The 25,495-nt window shown below is 41.3% G+C and overlaps 1 protein-coding gene across 1 annotated transcript in view; it reads left to right on the forward strand.

Moving 5' to 3' along the window:
- The window catches only part of SAMD10 (sterile alpha motif domain containing 10), a 126,229-nt gene that overhangs the window by 96,407 nt on the left and 4,327 nt on the right, over window positions 1–25,495 (forward strand). The gene's annotated exons all lie outside the window — the stretch shown is intronic.

Genomic DNA, 25,495 nt, shown 5'->3' on the forward strand with positions numbered 1-25,495 from the left:
GCTATTCCCACTCTGAAGTTACCTCACTCCTCAGAATATATGAGAACAGCAAAGGATCTTAGTTACTTCTGCTAAGATCATAGAAAACGCAGGCAGATTCTTCTTCTAAATACTGCCTGAGATAAACAGTACACTCCGGTACCATTTAAAAATAACAAACTTTTGATTGAAGAAATAAACTAAGTATAAAACACCACAGTCCTCTTACGACCTCCATCTTAGTTGAGAGTTGCAAGAGAATGACTGGATATGGCAGTGAGGGGAGGAGCTATATAGCAGCTCTGCTGTGGGTGATCCTCTTGCAACTTCCTGTTGGGAAGGAGAATATCCCACAAGTAATAGATGATCCGTGGACTGGATACACTTAACAAGAGAAAACAGCTATTTCCTCTGAGAAATTAAATCCAAAAAAATTATTAAGTTTTCTTAAAAATTAAAAAAAAAAAAAAAAATCATAGGCGGGGGGGGGGGGGCGGAGCCTACACTCATTGCGGCTGGTCGCATCTTTGTGAAGCTCTCTGAATTGGACCCTAAGTTTACCACTTAAATATCACTAAAATTAAATATTTATTGCCCTGCAATAGATACACTTCAAGGTGAACAGATTTCATCTAGGAGCTGATGGTTTGATGGAGTCTATGCCTATGTTCTTTGAGTCAGCTACGGGACAAGCTTGATATCAGGTCTGGAAGCCATTTTCTTTTTGTGTAACTACGCAGCATTATGAGATACAGAAACAGACCCTGAATGGGTTATGGACCGTAGGCCTGGGGCTGCCGCATTATTACCCCCCCCCCCGAACGCCGGGGTTACGATATCCTGCAATAGGATAATACTCTACAAGTCTTGCCCACTTATCACAGTAGTGATTCCCCGCAAGAAATTTCTTTAACTCGCCTAAAGACACTTTAAAATAAAAGTTCAATATGGGGCCTGCAACATTCATTTTGAAAGAGCTACGCCATTTACTGGATGGATATCTTGTTTCTTTTGAGGAGATGCTGAGTAGGGAACTGACCTGCACAAGCGACCGCACCTCACAGAAAGGCTCTCTACCGGAATCCACTGCTACACAGAAGGTGAGTGGTGGCGTTTTGGGGGCCCGGCGCTTGCCACTTACCTATGATGAACCCTTCTATGACCAAGAAGCCGGTTCAGAGATGCCCGCAGTGCTGAAGGAGGGAGCGGAGGCTGAGAGCTTAACAGAGGCTATGGGAACCGCTATAACTTCAGCAAGTGTCGAAAGTGCTGGAGCTGTGAGTTATGCCGCTTTTGAGATACCGCAGAAAACTTTGAAGCTCAGACCTAAGAAGCTTCCAGGTGGTGACCTAGTTGGGAAAAGTGGAGGTGTTTCACTGCAGATGCTTACCTCGATGGGATTCGCCACAGCGCAGTCCTGGTGCCAGCTAGTTTCGATCTCACTACCGGCCCTGCTGCATACTATTGTGGTCCTCCGCTCTGACGTGCTGCCTTGGAACTGGGACCCCGGTGGCTAACTCTTTATTGGGCATAGCAGGGACCTTTTGATTCCAGCCTTGGCTAAGAATAGCGGTTATGAGGCGTCACAGTGATAAGATATTTTGCTGCCTTCATACACTTACAATTTTGCCCATGAGTTTAAGGACTCTTACATAACAGCTCCCATGGTTGTATATAAGAACTCCAGTTTTACCTTTCTTATTGGACAGAGGTCTTATCAACAAATTGTTCACTATATTGATGTACCTCTGGGTATAAAAGGTTAATTATCATAGTGTCTCGCTTTGGAATTTATCTGGTAATATCTATGTACTGCACGCATACTCAAAAGGTTCCCTACCCTCCCATGTGTTATCAGTTCTCCGGGTTTGTTCTTGATATGCTAGAGAGGTGCCACTAGTTTTACCCTAACTTACTGTTAACCCTTTCTGATAAGATTAGATTGCCTACAATCTATATTTAGGTCATTTTACCCATGCTCCTATTTTATAATTCCACAACAGGTGTCATTATGCATCTAAATCACCACTTGGCTATTTATTATTGTGTTTACCTATTGAATCTATTTGATATAAATTTAAGTATTTTATGAAAAAAAAAAAAAAAAATCATAGGCACTAGAATCAAACCGAGACAGCTACCTAAAGAACCTTTCTACCAAAAGCTGCTTCCGAAGAAGCAAAAACGTCAAAATGGTAATATTTAATAAAGGTATGCAAAGAGATTCAAGTGGCTGTCTTGCAGATTTGATCAACTTCATTCTTGAAATCCCAAGATGTGGCAATTGATCTTGTAGAATGAGCTGTTATTCATTGAGGCAGAGACTGCCCCGCCTCCAAATAAGCTTTGTGAATCAGAAGTTTCAACCAAGATTCCAAACAAATGGCAGAGGCTTTCTGACCTTTTCTGGAACCAGAAAAAAATAACAAATAGACTAGAAGTCTTTCTGAAATCTTTAGTAGCATCAACATAATATTTCAAAGCTCTTATCACATCCAAAGAATGTAAAGATCTTTCAATAGTATTCTTAGGATTAGGACACAAGGAAAGAACAATCATTTGCCTATTAATGTTGTTAGAATTCACAACTTAATAGGCAAAAATGTAAAAAAAAAAGTCTGCAAAACAGCTTTATCTTGATAAGGAGACTCACAAGAGAGAGCAGACAATTCAGAAAGTCTTCTAACAGAAGAGATAGCCAAGAGAAATAACACTTTCCAAGAAAGTAGTTTAATGTCTAAAGAATGCATAATCTCAAAAGGAGCCTGCAAAGTCTTTAATACCAAATTTAGACTCCAAGGAGGAGAGATAGATTTAATAACAGGTTTGATATTAGTCAAAGCCTGTACGAAACAGTGAACATCAGGAAGATTAGCAATCTTTCTGTGAAATAAAACAGAAAGAGCAGATATTTGTCCTTTCAAAGTATTGACAGACAAACCTTTATCCAAACCATCCTGAAGAAACTGTAGAAACACCATGACATATAGGTTTTTCAAACCTTGTGATATATTTTCCTTGAAACAGGCTTAGGAGCCTGTATCATAGTGTTAATCACAGAGTCAGAGAAGAAACCTCTATGACTAAGGACTACGCGTTCAATTTCAATGCCTTCAAATTTAGAGATTTGAGATCCGGATGGAAAAACGGGCCTTGAGACAGAAGGTCTGGTCTTAGAGGAAGTGACCAAGGTTGGCAACTGGACATTCGGACAATGTCCGCATACCAGAATCTGCAAGGCCATGCTGGTGCTATCAGAAACACATAAGATTGTTAAATTATGATTTTTGAGCTCACTCTTCGAAGAAGAACCAGAGGTGAAAAAATGTAAGCAGGTTGATAAAACCATGGAACTGCTAGACCATTCATCAATTCCGCCTGAGGATCCCTGGACCTGGAGAGGTATCAGGGAAGTTTCTTGTTTAGATGAGAGGCCATCAGATCTATGTCTGGAAGACCCTACATCTGTACAATCTGATAGAACACATCTGGATGGAGAGACCACTACCCCGGATGTAGAGTCTGACAGCTGAGATAATCTGCTTCCCAATTGTCTACACCTGGTATATGAATCGCAGTGATTAGACAAGAGTTGGATTCCGCCCAAGAAAGTATTATAGATACTTCTTTCATTGCTAGGGGACTGCGAGTCCTCCCTTGATGATTTATATATGCCACTGTTGTGACATTGTCTGTTTGAAACCGAATATACGATTCTCTCTTTAATAGAGGCCAAGCCTGAAGAGCTCTGAAAATAGCACAGAGTTCTAAGATATTGATAGGTAACCTCACCTCTTGAGGATTCCGAACTCCTTGTTCTGGCAGGAACCCCCAAACAGCTCCCCAACCTGTGGGACTTGCATCTGTTGTAATCACAGTTCAGGTAGGGCGAACAAAGGAGGCCCCTTGAACAATAAGGTGATGGTTTAACCATCAAGTCAGAGAGAGTTGAGTGTTGGGATTTAAGTATATCAGTTGTGATATCCGAGTATAATTCCTGCACCAATGGTGCAACATGCAAAGCTGTAGAGGTCTCATATGAAAATGAGCAAAAGGGTTCACGTTCGATGATGCAATCATGAGACCTAAAACCTCCATGCACATAGCCACTGAAGGGAATGATAAAGACTGAAGGTTTAGACAAGCTGAAACCAATCTTAAATGTCTCTTTTCTGTTAGGGATAGAGTCATGGACACTGAATCTATCTGGAAACCTAAAAAGGTGACCTTTGTCTGAGGAATCAAGAAACTCTTTGGTAAATTGATCCTCCAACCATGTCTTTGAAGAAACAACAGAAGTTGTTTTGTTTGAGATTCTGCTAAATTAAAAGATTGAGCTAGTACAAAGATATCGTCCAAATAAGGAAACACCGCAATACCCTGCTCTCTGATTACAGATAGAAGGGTACCTAGAACTTTTGAGAATATTCTTTGTGCTGTTGCAAGGCCAAACAGAAGAGCGACAAATTGGTAATGCTTGTTTAGAAAAGAGAATCTCAGAAATCGATAGTGATCTGGATAAATCAGAATGTGAAGGTAAGAGCCCTGTAAGTCTATTGTGGACATGAAGTGACCTTGCTGAACAAAAGGCAGAATAGTCCTTATAGTTACCATCTTGAAAGTTGGGAGTCGGGACTCTTACAAAATGATTTAAAGTTTTCAGATCCAAAATTGGTCTGAAAGAATTTTCCTTCTTTGGTACAATGAATAGATTTGCATTAAAACCCAATACTTGTTCCTGCTGTGGAACTGGGACAATTACCCCTGAAAGTTCTAGATCTGAAACACATTTCAGAAAGGCTTGAGTTTTACTGGTTTTTTTGGTACATGGGTAAGAAAGAATCTTCCCAAGGGAGGTCTTATTCTGAATCCTATTCAATACCCCTGAGAAATTATATTCTGAATCCACTGATTTTGGACAGAAATTTAGTCTGCCCCCTACCAGAAGAACCGGCTTTGGTTTATTATAAGGCTTGGATTCATTCCAATTCGGAGATGGTCTCCAATTAGAGCTAGAGTCCTTAGGGGGAAGGAGTGGTTTTCTGTTCTCTATTTTTACGAAAGGAACAAAAACGATTGGGAGCTTTAAATTTACCCTAAGATTTCTTGTCTTGGGGAAAAAAAACTCCCTTACCCCCAGTAACAGTGGAGATAATAGAATACAATTGTGAGCCAAAAAGATTTTTACCTTGAAAAGATAATAATATAGTTTTAGACACCATGGGGCATATGTCTTTGTGACCGCTGCTTCAGCAGTTATGAAGCAGTGGTCACAAAGACCGCTGCTCCATAACCTGTCCGCCTGCTCTGAGCAGGCGGACACACATCGCCGGAAATCAACCCGATCGAGTACGATCGGGTTGATTGACACCCCCCTGCTGGCGGCCTATTGGCCGCAAGTCTGCAGGGGGCGGCGTTGCACCAGCAGCTCTTGTGAGCTTCTGGTGCAATGCTGAATACAGCGAGCGTATTGCTCGCCGTATTCAGCGAGGTCCGCCAGACCTTGATACATATGCCCCCATGTCAGCATTCCAAGATTTAAGCCATAAAGCTCTTCTAGTTAAAATGGCTAAAGACATGGATTTGACATTGATCTTCATAACATCAAATATAGCATCACAAATAAAATGATTTGCATTTTGAAGTAAAACAATAATGTTAGATCATTCTTGAAGACAGCTGCTGTGCTAAACTGTTCAACCAAAAAGAAGCAGCAGCAGAAACATCAGCCATAGATATAACAGGTCTAAGAATATAGCCAGTATGTAAATATGTCCTTCTTAGATAAGATTCAGGCTTCCTATTTAAACAATCCTTAAAGGACCAGTCAACACAGTAGATTTGCATAAGCAACAAATGCAAGATATCAAGACAATGCAATAGCACTTAGTCTGAACTTCAAATGAGTAGTAGATTTTTTTTTAAAGACATTTTTAAGTTATGTCTTTTTCCACTCCTCCTGTACCATGTGACAGCCATCAGCCAATTACAAATGCATACACGTACCATGTGACAGCCATCAGCCATTCACAAATGCATACACACTTATTCTTGCACATGCTCAGTAGGAGCTGGTGACTCCAAATGTTTAAATATAAAAAGACTGTGCACATTTTGTTAATGGAAGTAAATTGGAAAGTTGTTTAAAATGGCAAGCTCTATCTGAATAATGTCAGTTTAATTTTGATTGAGTGTCCCTTTAAAAGAAGTACTGTCTTCCATAGGAATAATAGTACGTTTGGCAAGAGTGGAAATTACCCCATCAACTTTAGGCACTGTTTCCCAAAGCTCTAAATCTGCCACAGGTAAATGATACAATTTCTTAAACCTAGAAGAAGGGTTAAAAGAGATACCAGGTTTAAACGATTCTTTAGCAATCACATTGGAGATATTGTCTGGAATAGGAAATACTTCAGGAGTAATAACAGTAGTCTTAAATACAGAATTTAAATGATTACTAGCTTTATCATCAGGAGGTTTAGACTCCTCAATACCCAGAGTAAACTAGACCTCCTTTAAGAGAGAGGGAATATATTCTATCTTAAATTTAAAAAACAAACAAAACAAAAAAACGAAATGTACCTAAATAAGCCTAATGGATACTTCTATTATAGCTGCATACAATGTGATTATCAACATTCCATGAGACTAACATAATACGTAGCATCTTAATTTATAAATAAATTACTAGCTAAAAAAAAAACCTGTATGTTCCACAGACTCTAGGAACCTTGACAAATATTTAGCCACCAAATTAAGTCACTAAAAAAAAAGAACACTGAATTACTGACTCAAGGCATGTATACAAACAATATATAACAACTTTACTTTAAAAGTGCCCAATCCATAGCTGAGAGTGTCTTATATAATAAAAGTATATACTTACCGTGTAAGACACCCATCCACATATAGCAGACAGCCAAACCAGCACTGAAACATATCAGCAGAGGTAATGGTAGGGGAGTATATTTTCAATCTATAAAAGGAGGTAGCAGATGAATCTCTGAGACCGATTTACAGAGAGCCTTATGAAAAGCTTTCCCATAGGTGAAAACATGGTATCATCAGGCAATACTCCCTTCACATCCCTCAGACAAACAATGCACTTAGAGAGGAAATGGGCTTCAATATGCTTAGAAGCGCCTTTCACTGAAGAAATCAAGCACATCATGCTTCACCACCTCCCAATGAGGCAAAGTTTTTAAAACTGAGGTATGAGTGAGGTGGGAGGTTTATTTATAGGCATTTGATGTTTAGGAAACTTTGCCCCCTCCTGGTAGAAATCTATATCCCATCAGTAACTAGCTAGTGGACTCTCGCCACCTATATGAAAGAATAAAACATTCAAACATGTGCTAATTCATAACAGTGGTTTCTTGGTATCAGACTACAATATCACAGTTTTAGGATGAATAATAATCTTGCTGCCAGCATGTTCCAGGTGGAGAACTCAATGTAAAGTTTGGGGTTAGAGATAAATCTATGATAAAGATGAGAGTTCTTCCTCCCCCTGGCAGAAATGCTGTCTGGGATATTCATGTACAGGTAACATTGCGCTCACAGTGTAGCACTGGTTACCATGGTGACATTACAGATGTGATATTTTGGTAACTGTGATAATTTCTTATGAGAATCACTAATCTAACGCATACCAACCACTTGCTTGTCCTAAATCCCTTCACAAATTATGTTATATGCATGTTTGGTGAAATATATCTGAATATTCAGATATTCATCTCTACTAGTAGTGGAATTGATTCTTAGATGCTGTCTGTTTACTCTAGTATCAATCCACCAATTTGTTTCCCCAGGTTTCAGATACCTGCAGGAAAGGTTGTGACACCAAGGGACGTTTGGTACACCTGGGGAGGCTTTGTCTGATTATTAAGCAATAGAGTGGACAAGTTGTGCATGCTATAGAGCAGTTGTTCCCAAAGTGTGCGGTATTGACCTCAGGGGGCGGCGGTGGGATTATTTGTGTGTATGTTTGTGTGAATGTATGTATGCATGTGTGTGTATATGTGTGTGAGCGTGTATGTATATGTGTGTGTGTTTGTTTGGGTATGTGTGTTTGTGTGTGCATGTTTGTGTGAGTGTGTGTATGTGTATATGCGTGAGTTTGTGTGAGTGGATGCATGTATGTGTGTATATTTAATTATTTTTATGTATATGTGTGTATGTGTGTGTGTGTGTATGTATATGTGTGTGTGTGCGTGTTTGTGTTAGTGTGTGTATGTGTGTGCGTGTGTATGAGTGTTTGTATGATTGTGTGTGTGTTAGTGTGAGTCTTTGTGTGAGTAAGTGTGTGTATGTGTGTTTGTGTGAGTGTGTGTCTAATTTGTAACTTGTGTCGTCTAATTGTTTTGTGTGTGCATCAGGTTAGTGTGTAAATTTGTTACTTATGTGTACTTACTTAATTTATTAACTGTGCTTGTCTCTCTGCCTCTGAACTTTCTTTGTGTGTCGCTCATTATGTGAAATGTATTGCATGTGTGTGCCTCTCCCTCTGTTTAGTTTGTCACTATTCCCCCTTCATATATAACTTATCCTATAAGTGTCATATAGATTCATGCATTTCTATTCACTCCCATGTAATTTATTCCTTTACCTCTCCAACATATGTAACTGTGTAGCTTGTTTTCAGTCTTTTTCCCTCTAAACGTGTGACTGAGTGTCACTGTTGCTGTGTTCTGTGCTCTCTTTTGTACATTTCACTCTTCCACTTTCTTCCTATTTCTGTGGAATTTTATACAGTAATTGGGTCACTTTTCTGCCTTTCTTTTCTTTTCTTTTCTTTTCTTGGGCTTTCTTCACTATTCAAAGAAGCAAGAAAAATTTGACTTGCACCCTGAGGCAGCGCAGACATAAGAGACCATAATGCACAGAGTAGATAAAGAATAGAGAAAAGACTCCTCCATTAAGTGGATAGCGCGAGTGATGGAGAAGAGGAAAAGCACGGACAGCAAATGCACAATACAAGGGGAAGATAGAGAGAGGAAAAAGAAAAATAGGGTAGATAAGAAGCACAAATTATGACCCACCTGAAGTTATTCATTATACAAAAGCTTATGGGGATTTGCATGTTAAAAAAAAAAAGAAAACATATGAAAAATAAGCTTTGTGTCACTTAATGACTACTACCCAACCATACCTTTGACTGAACATAATAAAATAATATCCAAGTTATGAATCTAACTTGGGGATAGGCCCCCTCATGAGCCCCCTGAATGCACTGCCCCTATCCACTCTCATAGGTGATAATGCAAATACATACATTGTATAAACATCTGCCCTATAAAAACTAGGCTTTGTGTCACTTAGTGACTATTATCCATGTAACCTCCAGAGAGAGCATAATCCAATGACAACAAAGTTAGGACCCTAAGTTGGGGATAGGACCAAGCAAGAGCTCCCTAAATGCACTGCCCCTATCCACTCTCATAGGTGATACATACATCATATAAACATCTGCTCAATAAAAACTAGGCTTGTGTAACTTAGTGACTACTACCTAACCATACCCCTGACTGAGTAGAATCCAATTACACTAAAGTTAAGACCCTAACTTGGGGATAGGACCTCTCAAAAGCTCCCTGTACCTGCCCTACAAAAAACTAGGCTTTGTGTCACTTAGTGACTACTACAAAAGTATAAACCCAGACTGAGCAGAATCCACTGACACCAAAGTTAAGACCCTAACATGGGGATAGGACCTCTTAAAATGCATTGCCCCTGTCTACTCTCATAGGTAATAATGCAAATGCACACATCATATAAACATCTGCCCTATAAAAACTAGGCTTTGTTTCACTTAATGACTACTATCCAAATAAACCCCAGAGAGAGCAGAATGCAATGTCATCAAACTTAAGACCCTAACCTAAGGATAGGACCCCTCAAGAGTCCCCTGAATGCAGTGCCCCTATCCACTCTCATATGAGATAATGGCAAATGCATACATCATGTAAACATCTGACCTATAATAGCTAGTCTTTGTGTCACTTAGTGACTACAACCCAAGTATACCCAGCACTAAGCAGAATCCAATGACACCAAAGTTAAGACCCTAACTTGGAGATAGGACCCCTCAAGAGACCCCTGAATACACTGCCCTCATCCACTCTCATAGGAGATAATGGCAAAATGCATACATTGTATAAACATCTCACCTATAAAAACTAGGCTTTGTGTTACTTAGTGACTACTACCCAATTATACCGAACACTAGGTAGAATCCAATGACACCAAAGTTAAGACCCTAACTTGGGGATAGGACACCTCAAAAGCCCCCTGAATGCACTGTCCCTGTCCACTCTCATAGGTGATGATGCAAAAGCACACATCATATAAACATCTGCCCTATAAAAACTAGGCTTTGTGTCACATAGTGACTATTATCCATGTAACCTTCAGAGAGAGCATAATCCAATGACATCAAAGTTAGGACCCTAACTTGGGGATAGGATCACGCAAGAGCTCCCTAAATGCACTGCCCCTATCCACTCTCATAGGTGATACATACATCATATAAGCATCTGCCCTACAAAAACTAAGCTTTGTGTCAATTAGTGACTACTACACAAGTATACACCAGACTGAATCCAATGACACTAAAGCTAAGATCCTAACTTGGGGATAGGACCCCTCAAAAGCCCCTTGAATGCACTGCCCCTGTTCACTATCATAGGTGACAATGCAAATGCACACATCATATACACATCTGCCCTATAAAAACTAGGCTTTGTGTCACTTAATGACTGCTATCCAAGTAAACCCCAGAGAAAGCAGAATGCAATGACATCAAACTTAGGACCCTAACTTGGGGATAGGACCCCACAAGAGCCCCCTGAATGCAGTGCCCCTATGCACTCTCATAGGAGATAATGGCAAATGCCTACATTGTATAAACATCTGACCTATAAAAGCTAGGCTTTGTATCACTTAGTGATTATTACCCAAGTATACCCAACACTAGGCAGAATCCAACAACACTAAAGTTAGGACCCTCACCTGGGATTAGGACACCTCAAAAGCCCCCTGAATGCACTGCCCCGTCCACTCTCATAGGTGATAATGTAAATGCACACATCATATAAACACCTTCCCTATAAAAACTAGGCACTAGGCTTTGTGTCACTTAGTGACTATTATTCAAGTAACCCCCAGAGAGAGCAGAATCCAATGGCATCAAAGTTAGGACCCTAACTTGGGGATAGGACCCCGTAAGAGCCCCCTAATTGCACTGCCGCTATCCACTCTCATAGGTGATACATACATCATATAAGCACCTGCCCTACAAAAACTAGGCTTTCTGTCACTTAGTAACTACTACATAAGTATACCCCATACTGAGCATAATCAAATGACATGAAAGTTAAGAGCCTAACTTGGGGATAGGACTGCTCAAGAGCCCCCTGAATGCACTGCCCCTATCCACTCTCATAGGTGTCACATACATCATATAAACATCTGCTCAATAAAAACTAGGCTTGTGTAACTTAGTGACTACTACCTAACCATACCCCTGACTGAGTAGAATCCAATTACACTAAAGTTAAGACCCTAACTTGGGGATAGGACCTCTCAAAAGCTCCCTGAATGCACTGCCTCATCCACTCTCATTGGTGATATACAAATGCACACATCAAATAATCATCTGCCCTATAAAAACTAAGCTTTGTGTGACTTAGTGACTAGTATCCAAGTAAACCCCAGAGAGAGCAGAATCTATTGACATCAAAGATAGGACCCTAACTTGGGGATAGGTTCCTGCAAGAGCTCCCTAAATGCACTACCCCAAATCACTCTCTTAGGTGATAATGTAAAACATACATACATATAAACATATGAACTATAAAAACTAGGCTTTGTGTCACTTAGTGACTACTACCCAAGTATACCCCAGACTGAAAACAATCAAATGACACCAAAGTTAAGACCCTAACTTGGGGATAAGACCACTCAAGAGCCCCCTGAATGCAGTGCCTCTATCCACTCTCATAGGTGATAATGCAAATACATACATCATATACACATCTGCCCTATAAAAACTAGGCTTTGTGCCACTTAGTGACTATTATCCACGTAACCCCAAGAGAGAGCATAACCCAATGACATCAAAGTTAGAACCCTAACTTGGGGATAGGACACCGCAAAAGTCCCCTAAATGCACTGCCCCTATCCACTCTCATAGGTGATACATACATCATATGTGCACCTGCCCTACAAAAACTAGGCTTTGTGTCACTTAGTGACTACTACACAAGTATACCCCAGACTGAGCAGAATCCAATGACACCAAAGTAAAGACCCTAACTTGGGGATAGGACCCCTTAAAAGCCCCCTGAATGCACTGCCCCGTCCACTCTTATAGGTGATAATGCAAATACATACATCATATACACATCTGCCCTATAAAAACTAGGCTTTGTGCCACTTAGTGACTATTATCCACGTAACCCCAAGAGAGAGCATAACCCAATGACATCAAAGTTAGAACCCTAACTTGGGGATAGGACACCGCAAAAGTCCCCTAAATGCACTGCCCCTATCCACTCTCATAGGTGATACATACATCATATGTGCACCTGCCCTACAAAAACTAGGCTTTGTGTCACTTAGTGACTACTACACAAGTATACCCCAGACTGAGCAGAATCCAATGACACCAAAGTAAAGACCCTTACTTGGGGATAGGACCCCTTAAAAGCCCCCTGAATGCACTGCCCCGTCCACTCTTATAGGTGATAATGCAAATACACACCTCATATAAACATCTGCCCTATAAAAACTAGGCTTTGTGTCACTTAATGACTACTGTCCAAGTAAACCCCAGAGAGCAGAATACAATGACATCAAACTTAGGAACCTTACTTGGTTATAGGACCCATCAAGAGCCCCCTGAATGCAGTGCCCCTATCCACTCTCATAGGAGAAAATGGCAAATCCATACATCATATAAACACCTGACCTATAAAAACTAGGCTTTGTGTCACTTAGTGACTACTACCAAAGTATACCCCAAACTGAGCAGAATCCAATGATACCATAGTAAAGACCCTAACTTGGGGATAGGGCCCTTCAAGAGCCCCCTGAATGCACTGCTTCTATTCACACAAATAAGTGATGTGTATACAGTACATACATGGTATGAGCACCTGCCCTATAAAAACTAGGCTTTGTGTCACTTAATGACTACTACCCAAGTATACCCCATACTGAGTAGAATTGAATGACACTAAAGTTAAGGCCCTAACTTGGGGATAGAACCCCTCAAGAGCCCCCTGAATGTTTTGCCTCCATCCACTCTCATTGGTAAAGCATACATCATATAAACATCTGCCCTATAAAATCTAGGTTTTGTGTCACTTAGTGACTACTACTCAAACAAACCCCAATCTGAGCAGAATTTAATGACACCAAATTTAAGACCCTAACTTGGGGATAGGACCCCGCAAGAGCCCCCTAAATGTGCTGCCCAAATCCACTCTCATTGGTAAAACATACATCATATAAAGATCTGCCCTATAAAAATGTGGCTTTGTGTCACTTAGTGACTACTACTCAAGCAAACCCCAGACTTAGCAGAATCCAATGACCCCAAATTTAAGATCCTAAGTTTGGGATAGGACCCCGCAAGAGCCCCCTGAATGTGCTGCTCCAATCCACTCTCATTGGTAAAACATACATCATATAAAGATATGCCCTATAAAAACTAGGCTTTGTGTCACTTAGTGACTATTATCCAAGTAACCCCAAGAGAGAGCAGAACCCAATGACATCAAAGTTAGGACCCTAACTTGGGGATAGGACCCCGAAAAAGTCTCCTAAATGCACTGCCCCTATCCATTCTCATAGGTGATACATACATCATATATGCACCTGCCTTACAAAAACTAGGTTTTGTGTCACTTAGTGACTACTACACAAGTATACCCCAGACTGAGCAGAATCCAATGACACCAAAGTTAAGACCCTAACTTGGGGATAGGACCCCTCAAAAGCCCCCGGAATGCACTGCCCCTGTCCACTCTTATAGGTGATAATGCAAATGCACACATCATATAAACATCTGCCCTATAAAAACTAGACTTTGTGTCACTTAATGACTACTGTCCAAGTAAACCCCAGACTGAGTAGAATTGAATGACACTAAAGCTAACTAACTAGCTAACTTGGGTATAGGACCCCGCAAGAGCCCCCTGAATGTGCTGCCCCAATCCACTCTCATTGGTAAAACATGCATCATATAAAGATCTGCCCTATAAAAATGTGGCTTTGTGTCACTTAGTGACTAATACTCAAGCAAACCCCAGACTTAGCAGAATCCAATGACACCAAATTTAAGACCCTAACTTGTGAATAGGACCCATCCAGAGTCCCCGTACCTATCTACTCTCAATATTATTATTATTATCAGGTATTTGTAGAGCGCTAACAGATTCTGCAGCGCTATTAACATAGGCAGTATACAAGGAAACATTTATAGGGGGTCAAATGGGTAGAGGTCCCTGCTGAGAGTTGCACTGTTGTAATCGGCTCTTATGCGGGTGATCTACAAACAGCTGGGCTCATAGGCTTACATGCTATGGGGTTCAAGGGGATAGCAGTGGAGTTAGCAAAGGTTAGTGTAGGTTGTACGCATCCCTGAATAGTACAGTCTTTAGGGAGCGCTTGAAGCTTTCTAAGCTAGGGGAGAGTCTTGTGTCTCATAGGAGATAATGGCAAATGCATACATCATATAAACATCTGACCTATAAAAACTAGGCTTTGTGTCACTTAGTGACTACTACCCAAATATACCCCAAACTAAGCAGAATCCAATGACACCATAGTAAAGACCCTAACTTGGGGATAGGACCCTTCAAGAGCACCCTGAATGTGCTACCCTTATCCACTCTCATTGGTAAAGCATACATCATATAAACATCTGCCCTATAAAAATCTAGGCTTTGTGTTACTTAGTGACTACTACTGAAGCAAACCCCAGACTGAGCAAAATCCAATGACACCAAATTTAAGACCCTAACTTGGGGATTGGACCCCGCAAGAGCCCCCTGAATGTGCTGTCCCAATCCACTCTTATTGGTAAAACATACATCATATAAAGATCTGCCCTATAAAAATGTGGCTTTGTGTCACTTAGTGACTACTACTCAAGCAAACCCCAGACTGAGCAGAATACAATTACACCAAATTTAAGACCCTAACTTGGGGATAGGACCCCTTAAGAGCCCCCTGAATGTCACTTAGTGACTACTATCCAAATAAACCCCAGAGAGAACAAAATCAATTAATATCAAAGATATGACCCTAACTTGGGGATAGGATCCCGCAAAAGCCCCCTAAATGCACTTTCCCTTCTTTACTCTCATAGATGATAGTGGCAAAACATGCATCGTAAAAACACCTGCCTTATAAAAACTAGGCTTTGTGTCACTTAGTTACTACCACTCAAGTAAGCCCCACACTGAGCAGAATCCAATGACACTAAAGTTAAGACCCTAACTTGGGGATAGGACTCCTCAAAATCTCCCTGAATGCACTGACTCTATCCACTCTCATAGGTGATAATGCAAATGCATACATCATATAAACATCTGCCCTATAGGTTTTGTGTCACTTAGTGACTACTATCCAAGTAAACCCCTGAGAGAGCAGAATCCAATTACATCATAGTTAAGACCCTAACTTGGGTATAGGATCCCGCAGGAGCCACCTGAATGCACTGCCCCTATCCACTCTCTTATATGTGATACATACATCATATAAACACCTGCCCTATAAAAACTAGGCTTTGTGCCACTTAGTGTGCCACTTAGTGACTAATACCCAAGTAAACCCCAGACTGAGCAGAATACAATGACATCAAAGTTAGTACCCTAACTTGGGATAGAGCCCCCTGAATGTACTGCCCCTATACACTCTCATACGTCATGATGCACATACATACATTATAAAAACAGCTGCCTTATATTAAAACAGCTGCCTTATATAAACTAGCCTTTGTGTCACTTACTGTCTACTACTCAAGTGATACCCAGACCAAGCAGAATCTAATGACACAAGCAGATCATGGTGAACTTCTTGTGCATTGCCGCCCCCTTGCCGCTAGCAGGGGGTGTCAATCAACCCGATCGTATTCGATCGGGCGGATTGCTGTCCGCCACCTCAGAGGTGGCGGACGATTTAAGGAGCAGCGGTCTTCTTAACTCCTGTTTCCGGCAAGCCTGAAGCTTGCGCGGAAACAGCTGCATCAAGCTCCATACAGAGCTTGATGAATCAGCTCCAAAGTCTTGATTTGCACTATAACCTGTGAGAGCCCTTCTTAGATTCTTGCACCTGGGCCTGGGTGGTTTCTAGTTACGCCTCTGTTCAGGGGGCTCTTGAAGGGCCCTATCCCCATGTTAACTTTGGTGTCATTGGATTCTACAGTCTGTGGTTTGCTTGAGTAGTAGTCACTAAGTGAAATAAAGCCTAGTTTTTAAAGGGCAGATGTTTATATTATGTATGTATCATCAATGAGAGTAGATTGGGGCAGTGCATTCAGGGGGCTCTTGAGGGGTCCTATCCCCAAGTTAGGGTCTTAACTTTAGTGTCATTCAATTCTACTCAGTCTGAGGTATACTTGGGTAGTAGACGTTAAGTGACACAAAGCCTAGTTTTCTTAGGGCAGGTACTTATATGATGTATGTATTTACATTATCACCTATGAGAGTGGATAGGGTCAGTGCATTCAGGGGCTTTTGAGGGGTCCTATCCCAAAGTTAGGGTCTTAACTTTGGTGTCATTAGATTTTGCTTAGTTTTCGGTGCTTGGATAGTAGCCATTAAGTGACACAAAGCCTGGTTTTTATAGGGCAGGTGCTAATATGATGTATGTATTCGCATTATTACCTATTTGAGTGGATTGGGGCAACACATTCAGGGGGGACTTGAGTTGTCCTATACCCAAGTTAGGTTTTTAAATCTGATGTCATTGGATTCTGCTCAGTCTGTGGTTTGCTTGAGTAGTAGTTACTAAGTGACACAAAGCCCAGTTTTTATAGAGTAGGTGCTTATATGATGCATGTATTTCTCTTGTAAGGTGTATCCAGTCCACGGATTCATCCATTACTTGTGGGATATTCTCCTTCCCAACAGGAAGCTGCAAGAGGATCACCCACAGCAGAGCTGTCTATATAGCTCCTCCCCTAACTGCCACCTCCAGTCATTCTCTTGCAGCTCTCGACAAGGGAAGTAGCTAGAGAGATGTGGTGAATTAGTGTAGTTTATCTTCAATCAAAAGTTTGTTATTTTTAAACGGTGCCGGCGTTGTACTGTTTTTTTTACCTCAGGCAGAAATTAGAAGAAGAATTTGTCTGAGGTTTTTGATGATCTTAGCAGGTTGTAACTAAGGTCCACTGCTGTTCTCACACATAACTGAAGAGATGGGGAAACTTCAGCTGGGAGAACGGCCTGCAGAATTAACTGCCCTGAGGTATGTTCAGTATATTTTTTTCTAGAGGATGATAAGAACTAGAAAATGCTGACAGTGCCTGATATAGTTAAGGTAAGCCTGATTGCAGTGATTTAATAACGACTGGCATCATGCTTGCAGTAAAGGTTAATTTTCATATTACTTTCTATTATGGCTTAGTAGTATGTAAAACGTTATATATATATAAGGAACGTTTTTTACTGAGGTGATAAATCTTTATTTGGGGCCTAGTTTTCCACATGGCTGTTATTTTATTCCTAGGAATAGTTTTTTAAGGCCCTCTGACTTTGAGTGCATGGTGGGAGGGGCCTATTTTCGCACTCTAATTGCGCAGTTGTTTATTACATCCTAAGACATCCAGCTTCCCTGAAGGAGTCCCCTGACATATTGGACCTCTGTAAAGGATTTTTGTGCCTAAAAAAGTCGTTTTATGGGAAGGTAGGAGCCACAGTAGAGCTGTGGCAGTTTGCTTGTGACTGTTATAACGGTTTTTACCATTTTTTGCTTCGTTTTTGAACCTGAGGGGTTAATCATCCATTTGCAAGTGGGTGCAATGCTATTTTAGTCTATTATATACACTGTAAAAAATTCATAGAGTTAACTGCTTTTTTCACTGATTTGCAGTTTTTGTGTTTGTTTTTTTCCCTTAAAGGCACAGTACCGTTTTTTATATTCTGCTTTTTCACATTAATTAAAGTGTTTTCAAAGCTTGCTGGTCTCATTACTAGTCTGTTAAACATGTCTGACATAGAGGAAACTCCTTGTTCATTATGTTTAGAAGCCATTGTGGAACCCCCTCTTAGAATGTGTACCAAATGCACTGATCTTACTATAAGTTATAAAGACCATATTCTGGCTTTAAAAGATTTATCACTAGAGGAAATTGACAAGGGGGATGTTATGCCGACTAACTCTCCCCACGTGTCAGAGCCTTTAACTCCCGCTCAAGTGGCGCCAAGTACATCTAGCGCGCCCATTGCGTATACTTTACAAGACATGGTGGCAGTTATGAATCATACTCTTACAGAAGTATTGTCCAAACTGCCAGGGTTACAAGGAAAGCGAGACAGCTCTGGGACTAGAAAAAATACAGAGCTCTCTGACGCTTTAGTAGCTATGTCAGATATACCCTCACAATGTGCAGAAGCCGAAGAAGGAGAGCTTCTATCTGTGGGTGATTTTTCTGACTCGGGGAAGACACTTCAACCTGATTCTGATATGTCTACATTTAAATTTAAGCTTGAACACCTCTGCATGTTGCTCAGGGAGGTTTTAGCAACTCTGGATGACTGTGACGCCATTGTAGTCCCAGAGAAATTGTGTAAATTGGATAAGTACTACGCAGTGCCTGTTTACACTGATATTTTTCCAATACCTAAGAGGTTTTCAGAAATTATTACTAAGGAATGGGATAGACCAGGTGTACCGTTCTCTCCCCCTCCTGTTTTTAAAAAGATGTTTCCCATAGATGCCGCTACATGGGACTTGTGGCAAACAGTCCCTAAGGTGGAGGGAGCAGTCTCTACTCTAGCGAAGCGTACAACTATCCCTGTGGAGGACAGTTGTGCTTTTCTAGACCCAATGGACAAAAAATTAGAGGGTTAACTTAAGAAAATTTTTATTCAACAAGGTTTTATTCTCCATCCCCTTGCATGCATTGCCCCTGTCACTGCTGCTGCGGCCTTCTGGTTTGATTCTTTAGAAGAGGCTCTACAGGTAGAAACCCCATTGGATTATATCCTTCACAAGCTTAAAGCCCTTAAGCTAGCCAATTCATTTGTTTCTGACGCCGTTGTTCATTTAACCAAACTAACGGCTAAGAACTCAGGTTTTGCTATTCAGGCGCGTAGGGTGCTATGGCTTAAATCCTGGTCTGCTGACGTGACTTCAAAGTCTAAGCTTCTCAACATTCCCTTCAAAGGGCAAACCCTATTCGGGCCTGGACTGAAGGAGATCATTTCTGATATTACTGGAGGAAAAGGTCACGCCCTTCCTCAGGATAGGTCCAACAAATTAAGGACCAAACAGCCTAATTTTTGTGCCTTTCGAAACTTCAAGAGTGGCGCAGCTTCAACTTCCTCTAATACAAAACAAGAGGGAAATTTTGCCCAGTCCAAGCCGGTCTGGAGACCTAACCAGGCTTGGACTGGAAAGCAGGCCAAAAAACCTGCTGCTGCCTCTAAGACAGCATGAAAGATCAGCCCCCGATCAGGTAACGGGGGGGCTGACTTTCTCTCTTCGCCCAGGCTTGGGCAAGAGATGTCCAGGATCCCTGGGTGTTGGAAATTGTGTCCCAGGGATATCTTCTGGACTTCAAAGTTTCTTCCCCAAAAAGGAAGATTTCATCTCTCACAAACCAGATAAAGAGAGAGGCATTCTTACATTGTGTTCAAGACCTCCTAGTTATGGGAGTGATCCACCCAGTTCCAAAGGAGGAACAGGGGCAAGGCTTCTATTCAAATCTGTTTGTGGTTCCCAAGAAAGAGGGAACCTTCAGACCAATCTTATATCTCAAGATCCTAAACAAATTTCTCAGGGTCCCATCCTTCAAGATGGAGACTATTCGAACCATCCTACCTATGATCCAGGAGGGTCAATATATGACTACCGTGGACTTAAAGGATGCTTATCTGCACATTCCGATACACAGAGCTCATCATCGGTTTCTCAGGTTCGCCTTCCTAGACAGGCATTACCAGTTTGTGGCTCTTCCCTTTGGGTTAGCTACGGCACCAAGAATCTTTACGAAGGTTCTGGGGTCACTCCTAGCAGTCCTAAGGCCGCGGGGTATAGCAGTAGCCCCTTACCTAGATGACATTCTAATACAGGCGTCGAATTTTCAAATCGCCAGGTACCATACAGACATTGTTCTGGCATTTCTCAGGTCGCATGGGTGGAAAGTGAACAAAGAAAATAGTTCTCTATCCCCTCTCACAAGAGTTTTCTTCCTAGAAACTCTGATAGATTCTGTAGAAATGAAGATTTATCTGACAGAGGCCAGGTTGTCAAAACTTCTAAATTCCTGCCGTGTTCTTTATTCTACTACTCGCCCTTCAGTGGCTCAGTGTATGGAAGTAATCGGCTAATTCGGCTTAATGGTAGCGGCAATGGACATAGTGCCGTTTGCCCGCCTAGATCTCAGACCGCTGCAACTCTGCATGCTCAGTCAGTGGAATGGGGATTACACAGATTTGTCCCCTCTACTAAATCTGGATCAAGAGACCAGGGATTCTCTTCTCTGGTGGTTATCTCGGGTCCATCTGTCCAAGGGTATGACCTTCCGCAGGCCAGATTGGACAATAGTAATGACAGATGCCAGCCTTCTGGGCTGGGGTGCAGTCTGGAACTCCCTGAAGGCTCAGGGCTTGTGGACTCAGGAGGAGACACTCCTTCCGATAAACATTCTGGAACTAAGAGTGATATTCAATGCTCTTCAGGCTTGGCCTCAGCTAGCTGCGGTCAGGTTTATCAGATTTCAGTCGGACAACATCACGACTGTAGCCTACATCAACCATCAAGGGGGAACAAGGAGTTCCCTAGCAATGTTGGAGGTTTCAAAAATAATTCTATGGGCAGAAGTTCACTCTTGCCATCTATCAGCTATCCATATCCCATGAGTAGAGAACTGGGAGGCGGATTTTCTAAGTCGACAGACTTTTCATCAAGGGGAGTGGGAACTCCATCCGGAGGTGTTTGCACAGTTGATTCAACTTTGGGGCAAACCAGAACTGGATCTCATGGCGTCTCATCAGAACGCCAAGCTTCCTTGTTACGGTTCCAGGTCCAGGGATCCCAAGGCAGTGCTGATAAATGCTCTAGCAGCACCTTGGTCTTTCAACCTGGCTTATGTGTTTCCACCGTTTCCTCTGCTCCCTCGTCTGATTGCCAAGATCAAGCAGGAGAGAGCTTTGGTGATTTTGATAGCACCTGCGTGGCCACGCAGGACTTGGTATGCAGATCTGGTGGACATGTCATCCCTTCCACCATGGACTCTACCGCTGAGGCAAGACCTTCTACTTCAGGGTCCTTTCAACCATCCAAATCTAATTTCTCTGCATCTGACTGCTTGGAGATTGAACGCTTGATTTTATCAAAACATGGTTTCTCTGAATCGGTCATTGATACCTTAATTCAGGCTCGAAAGCCTGTCACCAGGAAAATCTATCATAAGATATAGTGTAAATATCTTCATTGGTGTGAATCCAAGGGTTACTCATGGAGTAAAGTCAGGATTCCCAGGATATTATCTTTTCTCCAAGAAGGGATTGTCAGCTAGTTCCTTGCAAGGACAGATTTCTGCTCTGTCTATTCTTTTGCACAAGCGTCTGGCGGATGTTCCAGACGTTCAGGCGTTTTGTCAGGCGTTAGTTAGAATCAAGCCTGTGTTTAAACCTGTTGCTCCGCCATGGAGTTTAAATTTAGTTCTTAAAGTTCTTCAAGGGGTTCCGTTTGAACCTCTGCATTCCATAGATATCAAGCTTTTATCTTGGAAAGTTCTGTTTTTGGTAGCTATCTCTTCGTCTCGAAGAGTTTCAGAGTTATCTGCCTTGCAGTGTGATTCCCCTTATCTGATCTTCCATGCAGATAAGGTAGTTTTGCGTACCAAACCTGGGTTTCTTACTAAGGTGGTATCTAATAAGAATATCAATCAGGAGATTGTTGTTCCGTCACTGTGTCCTAATCCTTCTTCAAAAAAGGAACGTCTATTACACAATCTTGACGTGGTTCATGCTTTAAAGTTTTATTTACAAGCTACTAAAGATTTTCGTCAAACATCTACATTGTTTGTTGTCTACTCTGGACAGAGGAAAGGCCAAAAGGCTTCAGCAACTTCTCTTTCCTTGTGGTTAAGAAGTATAATTCGCTTAGCTTATGAGACTGCTGGCCAGCAGCCTCCTGAAAGAATTACAGCACATTCCACTAGAGCGGTGGCTTCCACATGGGCTTTTAAAAATGAGGCTTCTGTTGAACAGATTTGTAAGGCGGTGACTTGGTCTTCGCTTCATACTTTTTCTAAATTCTCCAAATATGATACTTTTGCTTCTTCGGAGGCTATTTTTGGGAGAAAGGTCTTACAGGCAGTGGTGCCTTCCATTTAAGCGCCTGCCTTGTCCCTCCCTTCATCCATGTCCTATAGCTTTGGTATTGATATCCCACAAGTAATGGATGAATCCGTGGACTGGATACACCTTACAAGAGAAAACAGAATTTATGCTTACCTGATAAATTTATTTCTCTTGTGGTGTATCCAGTCCACGGCCTGCCCTGTCATTTTAAGGCAGGTGTTTTTTTATTTTTAAACTACAGTCACCACTGCACCCTATAGTTTCTCCTTTCTCTTGCTTGTCTTCGGTCGAATGACTGGAGGTGGCAGTTAGGGGAGGAGCTATATATACAGCTCTGCTGTGGGTGATCCTCTTGCAGCTTCCTGTTGGGAAGGAGAATATCCCACAAGTAATGGATGAATCCGTGGACTGGATACACCACAAGAGAAATAAATTTATCAGGTAAGCATAAATTCTGTTTTGCATTATCACCTATTTAAGTGAATAGAGGCAGTGCATTGAGGGGGTTCTTTAGGGGTCCTCTTCCCAAGTTAGGATCTTAACTGTAGTGTCCTTTGATTCTACTAAGTCTGGGGTATACTTGGGTAGTACTCACTAAGTGACACAAAGCCTAGATTTTATAGGACAGATGTTTATATGATGTACGTATTTGCATTATCACCTATTTGAGTGGATAGAGGCAGTACATTCAGGGGGCTCTTGAGGGATCCTATCCCCATGTTAGGGTCTTAAATTTGGTGTCATTGGATTCTACTCAGTCTGTGGTTTGCTTGAGTAGTAGTCACTAAGTGACACAAAGCCTAGTTTTTATAGGGCAGATGTTTATATTATGTATGTATCACCAATGAGAGTGAATTGTGGCAGTGCATTCAGGGGGCACTTGAGGGGTCCTATCCCCAAGTTAGGGTCTTAACTTTAGTGTCATTCAATTCTACTCAGTCTGAGGTATACTTGGGTAGTAGTCATTAAGTGACACAAAGCCTAGTTTTCTTAGGGCAGGTGCTTATATGTTGTATGTATTTACATTATCACCTATGCGAGTGGATAGGGTCAGTGCAGGGGGTCCTATCCCCAAGTTAGAGTCTTTTCTTTAGTGTCATTGGATTCTGCTCACTCTGGGGTTTACTTGAGAAGTAGTCACTTAGTGACACAAAGCCTAGTTTTTTATAGTGCAGATGTTTATAAAATGTATGTATCACCAATGAGAGTGGATTGTGGCAGTGCATTCAGGGGGCTCTTGAGGGATCCTATCCCCAAGTTAGGGTATTTACTTTAATGTCATTTGATTCTGCTTCATCTGGGGTATACTTGGGTAGTAGTCATTAAGTGACACAAAGCCTAGTTTTTATAGGGCAGATGTTTATATTATGTATGTGTTTGCCATTATTACCCATGAGAGTGTGAATAGGGGCAGTGCATTTGGGCAGCTCCTGAGGGGTCTTATCCCCAAGTTACATTCCTAACTTTGATATTATTTTGTTATGCTCAGTCAGGGGTATGGTTGGGTAGTAGTCACTAAGTGGCACAAAGCTTGTTTTTTATATTTTTTCTTTGTTTTTATTTAACATGGAAATCCCCATTTGATTTTAAATAATGGATAATGAATAAAGAAAAAGTGTCTAACTTCAGGTAGGTCAAATTATTGGGATGTTAGGAAAGGAAGTAACAATTTCCACAGAACAGCATAAGTGTATGTTACAGTTTGTTTTGTTTGTTACAGTTAAGCTATCGTTCAACAGATGAACATAGAAAAACTCTGAGAAAAGTGTCATTACTATGGATTTCACTTATTCTGTGTTACTGGATTGGTCTGATTCATCAAACAGGGACACACATAAATATCTATAGATTTCTTTCACAGTAAATATAGTATCATTGTGTGATAAAAAAAAATATGTTAAATTCTTCCTTTAAAAAATTAACTTGTTCCCCTAATTTTCTCTTCCTTTTATTTCTACCATTCACTTTTCACATCCCATTAACTTGTCCATTTACCTGCCTATATCTGTATCTGCTCTCTTATACTCTGTCTACTCCATATTTTTCTACTCTTTTCCACTCTTCCTAATATATCTAATCTACTTTCTTCCACTCCTCATACTTTATCTACCCTACTCTCTTCCACTCTTCCTACTTTATCTACCCTACCCTCTTTCACTCCTTATACTTTATTTACCCTACCCTCTTCCACTTCCCATACTTTATCTACTGTACTCTATTCCACTCTTAATACTTTATCTACCCTACCCTCTTCCACTCCCCATACTTTATCTACCCTACCCTCTTCAACTCTCCATACTTTATCTACCCTACTACTCTCTTCCACTCTCCCTCTTCTCCCCATTTCTCCCCTTTCTATTTGTATCATTCCATCATTCTCCACTATCTCTCTATATTCTCCATCCTGCTCCATTTTCTCTCTCCCACCTCTCCCCTTCTTTCATTCTCACAACTTCCCCACTTTTACTCCCTCTTCCACTCCCATACTTTATTTACCCTACTCTCTTCCACTCTCCCTCTTCTCCCCATTTCTCTCCTTTCTATTTGTATCATTCCATCATTCTCCACTATCTCTCTATATTCTCCATCCTGCTCCATTTTCTCTCTCCCACCTCTCCCCTTCTTTCATTCTCACAACTTCCCCACTTTTACTCCCTCTTCCACTCCCATACTTTATTTACCCTACTCTCTTCCACTCTCCCTCTTCTCCCCATTTCTCTCCTTTCTATTTGTATCATTCCATCATTCTCCACTATCTCTCTATATTCTCCATCCTGCTCCATTTTCTCTCTCCCACCTCTCCCCTTCTTTCATTCTCACAACTTCCCCACTTTTACTCCCTCTTCCACTCCTCATACTTTATCTGCCCTACTCTTTTACACTCTTCCTACTTTATCTACCCTACCTTCTTCTACTCCCCATACTTTATCTACCCTACCCTTTTCCACTCATCATACTTTATCTACATTACC

This window comes from Bombina bombina, chromosome 1, assembly GCF_027579735.1.
Source record: "Bombina bombina isolate aBomBom1 chromosome 1, aBomBom1.pri, whole genome shotgun sequence".
Classification (NCBI taxonomy): Eukaryota; Metazoa; Chordata; class Amphibia; order Anura; family Bombinatoridae; genus Bombina; species Bombina bombina.